The sequence below is a fragment of the Tamandua tetradactyla genome, chromosome 10 (assembly GCF_023851605.1).
Source record: "Tamandua tetradactyla isolate mTamTet1 chromosome 10, mTamTet1.pri, whole genome shotgun sequence".
Lineage (NCBI taxonomy): Eukaryota > Metazoa > Chordata > Mammalia > Pilosa > Myrmecophagidae > Tamandua > Tamandua tetradactyla.
This window is the reverse complement of record NC_135336.1, coordinates 73,466,957-73,473,265: the sequence shown is the minus strand read 5'-3', so window position 1 is coordinate 73,473,265 and position 6,309 is coordinate 73,466,957. Positions and strand designations below refer to the sequence as shown.

Genomic DNA, 6,309 nt, shown 5'->3' with positions numbered 1-6,309 from the left:
TCACATCTACAAACCCAATCTCTGTATATAATGCCCCAGACTGCATTCTACAAAGCCTCTCATTCATTTTTTAAATGCAATGTTATTGAGATATATTATTCACATACCATATAATCATCCAAATTGTACAATCAGTTGTTCACAGTATTATCTTATAGCTGTGCATTTGTCATTACAATAAATTTTTGAACATTTTCATCATTCCAAACAATAAATATATGAATAAAAGTAAAAATAAAAGTGAAAAAGGACATACAAAACATCTCATACCTCATTCCTCCTATTTATTTTTCTTTTTTTTCTTACTCTTCTATCCATACATTGGATAAAGGGAGTGTCAGTCATAAGGTTTTCACAGTCACACAGTTACCTTAAAAACTCTATAGTTATTCAATCATCTTCAAGAATCAAGGTTATTGGGAGTTCTGGGAAGATGGTGGAATAGATTAGGTTGAGTTCACCCCTGTTCCAAAGAACCACTAGGGAAGTGATAGAAAAAAGTCTGGGAGAGCTGTTCCAGGGTGTAAGTGACCTGGGGAGGTCTTCTACACCACAGAGAGGCCCTGGTTGAAAAAGCAGAAGAATTGAGACACAGAAAATCAGAGACCATCTGGCTAGTGGAAACAGCCTAACATATCCATTTCCAGATGGAAGCCTGGAACCCTCAGGAGTACCCAGACAGGGAGATAGGGACAAAGAAGTAAGCCAAGCCATTTTCCTTGAACATGCTATGCTCACATGTGCCACCCCCACCTGATGACTCCCCCCATACCCTATGCACCTGAACCCCATCACCTGCCCCACCCCCACCATGCTCCAAGCACTCTGGTCCCGAAACCCTCCCATGCACAAGCATGTCCCAGCCCGACCCACCTCTCCCATGCAAGGGCACAGTTTTGCACCACCACCCCCCATCCTGGTCTCAGCCAGCCCCTTGACCCCTCCCTGCCCCCTACAGGCAGTCACCTGTACATCTGGGCTGCAGGTACTCATCTTCATGCCTGGGTCACACCTGTACCCAACCCACACAGTCACTCAATTCTGCCCAATGTCTCGAGCTCTGTGCATGCACACATCAGCATCTGACTCCCCAGAGACATGTACACACGTGTTCACTTGTGCTACACTTCCTCAGCTCTGGACAAGTGCTGACCTGCGCATCTGTGCCACATCTGCCTCAAGCTTATGTAGGCACAATCCCACCCCACTGCCCCTGAGCTCTGTGCATGTGCACCAGGGCCCTGCACCCCAGACTCACACATACACACCAGGGCCCTGTCCCCAAGATCCACACACTGGCATAGCCAGATTCTCCCCACCAGGCACTCACATATGTGCACAGACCTCTTGACCCCAGCACACCAATCCCTTGCCCTGCATACATGCACACTCTTGTCCCGCTGCATGGCACAAGTGCCCTTCTCCCACAACCCCCAGGTGCTCTCATGTACATCTATGCCATATAGCCTCTGTCCTGCACAAGTGGGCAATGCTAACCTACCCAACCCCTGCACCTGTAGATCCATGCTAGGACCCCACTCACCCATCATCATCCACCCAACGTGTCCCACAACCTCTGTGACCTGTCTCACCCCTACTTACTCATGCATCTGCATCTCAGCCCCCCTGGAACCCTCCTATTGTGCAAGGACACATCTGTGCCCCAATCTTCCTGTGCCCTGACTTCTGTGCTTTGTACCCCACACCTTGATGACCATGGCTGACACATTTCATGTGCCCACCTGTACACTGCCCATGTACCAGCCCCAACACATCTGCTCAGCCCCCTATCCACCTCCCTCCAGGCCCTACCTCTGTGTCCAACACACCACACCTTGCTCTTGTTGCTCCAAGAACTGCTTGAGGTACACCTTGCCCACACAGCCCCCAAAACACACCTCTACAACCCCACAACCTGTACTCCATCCTCACAGGCACCAGCATAGAGTCCCTGATCTGTGCCTTTAACAGTCATGGCACCATTGTGCCTCTCCCCATGCCAGTATGTTGTCCACACTTGTCCCACAAATACAAAGCTTTAGACTACTGAAGGAAATGAACATCCAAAGTAACCCTATCATGATATTTATATGCCAAAAAGACAACAGAATATCACTAACCAGACAGATACAGACCAGTCAAACGACCAAATTAAAACACTGGGGGAGACACAGACTTTAGAACAACTAATCAAAGATGTTCATATAACTCTACTAAATAAAAGCAGTGGAATAGTCAATGACATAAAGATCAAGAAGACACTTTAAGAGCATAAAGAGGAATTTGAAAGAATAAGTAGAAAAGAAGCAGAAAACACGCAGATTTAAGATACTATAGACCAAATTAAGAAAAATGCTAGAGACACACACCAGCAGATTTGAAAAGGCAGAAGAAAGAATAGGCAAACTAGATGATAGGACAACTGATTCTGAACAAATTGGATCTCAGGGAAATGATGAACAAAACAAAGTGCACAAATATAGGAATCACTGGTGTCCCAGAAGGAGAAGAGAGGAATAAAGGGCTAGGAAGACTAGAGGAAGATATGAATGGGGGAAAACTTTGCAACCTTTCTAAAGGACATAAATATGCAAATCAAAGAACCCAACAAACTCCAAATAGAATAAATCTAAACAGGCCTACCCCAAGACACATTCTAACCAGTCTGTCAAATATTGAAGAGAAGCAGAAAATCCTGCAAGCAGCAAGAGACAAACAATCTATTATATACAAGGAAACAACATAAGACTGACTTCAGACTACTCAACTGGCACTACAGAGGTGAGAAGACAGTGGTATGATGTATTTAAAACCCTGAGAGAAAGACTTCCAGCCAAGAATTCTGCACCCAGCCAAACTGTCCTTCAAAATGGAGGGAGAGATTAAAATTTTGACAGACAAAGGCTGAGAGAATATGTCAACAAGAGACCCACTCTACAAAAAATACTAAAGGGAATTATGCTGGCTGAAAAGAAAAAGATAGGAGAGAGAGGTTTGGAGGAGGGCACAGAATGGAAGAGTATCAGTAAAGGTAACATAAAAGATGTAAAGAGAAAGAGGGAAAGGAATATATAGATCTGACAAATAAAATCTGAAGGATAGCCTTCCCTTCCCAGCCTTCCCCATAAGCAGATGCAGCAGCGACTCTGTCTTGCTTTTTCTTATTTTCCCCCTCCCTTTCCCTTCTTTTTTTCTCCCTTCCCCCCTTCCACCTTTCACCATTTTCTCTCTGAGGCACTTTCTCCCGGTAGGGGCAGAGCCGGTCTCCCCCCCCCTCCCCCCACCCCACCTCTCCCCACTGCCCTATAGCGAGAGAGAGCGCCCTCCCCAGCCCGGCATCAGTGGTGGCAGTTGGAAGAATGGGACCGGCTGTGGGGGCCTCAGGTCCAGGATCATCATGGAACTGACTGGCTGACCTATCCACCAGCCGCAGCCCTGTGTCTCACTAAAGCCCTCAGTGCCCACATACCCCAGCCGGGTTCCCCCTCTTCTTCCTCCTCAGTCGGCCCAGTCCTCGTCCTGTGCACCCGGCCCACACTGAGGAAAATGAAGTGGTAACAGGCAGCGGATGACCCCACGCCACCACTGTGAGGCCTACATCTCTGTGGGGGAGGAGGAGGAGGAGGAACAGGAGGAGAAGACAGCTAAGTCAAGCTGGGTGGCAGGCAGATCCAAAGGATATCATGAAGTTTCCCAGACTGTTGGAAAAACAAAAATTGTCTTTCCTATTGGAAAAAGCAATCTCTAGGGTGGGCTACAGTGGCTCAGCAGGCAGAGTTCTCATCGGCCAATGCCAGAGATCTGGATTTGATTCCTGGTGCCTGCCCATGCAACAACAACAACAACAAAAGCAATCTCTAGGTGTGCTGGTCTGAACCTGTGGTGGGCCCCAGAAAAGCCATGCCCTTTGATCCTCATTCAATATTGCTGACTGGGAGCATTTTGATTGTTTCCATGAAGATGTGACCCACCCAATTGGGGGTGGTAACTTTTGATTAGATGATTTCCATGGAGGTGTGTCTCCACCCACCGAAGGTGGGGTTGCTTGCTGGAATCCTTTAAAAGAGGAAACATTTTGGAGGGACTCCCTTTTGGTAGATCCACGAGAAAGCCAGCAGACCTGCCATGTTCGCCATGTGCCCTTCCACTTGAGAAAGAAACGTTGAACGTTGTTGGCCTTCTTGAACCAAGGTATCTTTCCCCAGATGCCTTTGAGTGGACCTTTCTAGAGACTTGTTGTAACTGGGACATTTTCTTGGCCTTAGAACTGTAAACTAGCAACTTATTAAATTCCCCGTTTAAAAGCCATTCCATTTCTCGTATATTGCATTCCGGCAGCTAGCAAACTAGGACAGGAGGGAAGCCCCAATGTGGAAGGTGAATATGCTAAAAACGCCTGTAAATCAGAATGTTTCTCCATCCCAGAGAGATGAAGTGATTCAGTGGCTGGCCAAACTTAAGTACCAATTCAACCTTTACCCAGAAACATTTGCTCTGGCTAGCAGCATTTTGGACAGGTTTTTAGCTACTGTAAAAGTTCACCCAAAATACTTGAGTTGTATTGCAATCAGTTGCTTTTTCCTAGCTGGCAAGACTGTTGAGGAGGATGAGAGAATTCCTATGCTGAAGGTGTTGGCAAGAGACAGTTTCTGTGGATGTTCTTCATCTGAAATTCTGAGGATGGAGAAGATTATTCTCGATAAGTTGAATTGTGTTCTTCACACAGCTACACCACTGGATTTTCTTCACATTTGTCAACTAGGCCTCAGTTACTCTTCAGTTTGCCCAAACTGAGTCCATCTCAACATTTGGCAGTCCTTACCAAGTAACTACTTAAGTTATGGCCTGTAACCAGCTTCTGCAATTCAAAGGATCCATGCTTGCTCTGGCCATGGTTAGTTTGGAAATGGAAAAAGTCATTCCTGATTGGCTTTCTCTAACATTTAAACTGCTTCAGAAAGCACAGATGGATAGCTCCCAGTTGACCACTGTTGGGAGTTTGTGGCACATCACCTTTCTACTCTGCAGTCTTCTCTGCCTCTAAATTCCATTTATGTCTACCATCCCCTCAAGCACACCCTGGTGACCTGTGACAAAGGAGTGTTCAGATTACATCCCTCCTCTGTCCCAGACCCAGATTTCTCCAAGGATAACAGCAAACCAGAAGTGCCAGTCAGAAGTACATCAGCCTTCTACCATCATCTCCCAGCTGCCAGTGGGTGCAGGCATACCTCTCCTAAATGCAAAGTAGAGGAAATGGAAGTGGATGACTTCTATGTTGGAATCAAATGGCTCTATAATGAAGATAATGCTTCAGAGAATGTGGGTTCTGTGTGTGGCACTGATTTATCAAGGCTTTCCCTTGCCCACCTTTGCAGCCTATTTCTGTTATGTAGTTTCAACAAGTGTTACCTTCAAATGAAAAGGTAGTCTATTCTGGGAATGGGAACATATAAAACAAGGATAGAGGCTATGTAAGGATATAAACCTAACAGGTTAAATTGAAAGTGAGCAGAAAAACACTCTTGTTTCCTTGTGTGGTTAATTATAATCCAACATTATTTAAGCACTGAAAGACCAAAAAAGTAAAAAATGTCAAAAAACCCAAAAACTTAAAAAAAAAAACTACATAAAGAAAAAAGCAAAATTTGTAGTGTTCGTCAGTTCCACCATTTTCTCCACTATAATGTTACCCCCATGAATTCACATTTAATGTTTAAAAAAAGTTCCTAAATGTATAGCTAGCAAACCTTGTCCCCAGTATCCTGATTAATTTTCCTCTTGCTTTTGCTTGTTAATTCATTGACTACTTAATGGATTTTATGTATGCTGATTTATACCCTAACCTCCACTGAATAGGAAACCCAAAAATGACTTCTTAGCAATTAATGAACAGATTATTTCAGCGTGATAGCTATGTTTAATCCATGATTCAAATTCAAATTGGTCTGGGAAGGGTACTTTGAAATTGCCCCATATGAATCAGAGATGATAAAATAGAAAAAGTACCCATGTTACACTGATTTTTCATGTTTGTCTCATTTTGATCTCTAGAGTTTAGAGACAAAATTACTGTTGTCATTTTTATTTATTTTAAGTTGAAACTTAGTGGCATACAATTAGGACACTCTTAGATTTGTTGAAAGCATTTTTGACATTTGTATAAAAGAATTTGTGATAAAGTTAATATATATCCAGGAGCTCACCAAAGAAACATGTAATAACTAAAAATTAAATTTTGTAACTAATCAGAATTTTCACCATATATAATCAGGAGGAGATTGTCTAGATGTTGGGCAGTTCTGTGAT

The 6,309-nt window shown here is 44.2% G+C and overlaps 1 pseudogene; it reads left to right on the top strand.

Annotated features, from left to right (window-relative positions):
• The first annotated feature begins 3,568 nt into the window (after positions 1-3,568).
• LOC143647983 (cyclin-I-like) lies at positions 3,569-5,396 on the top strand (annotated as a pseudogene).
• Positions 5,397-6,309: the final 913 nt, after the last annotated feature.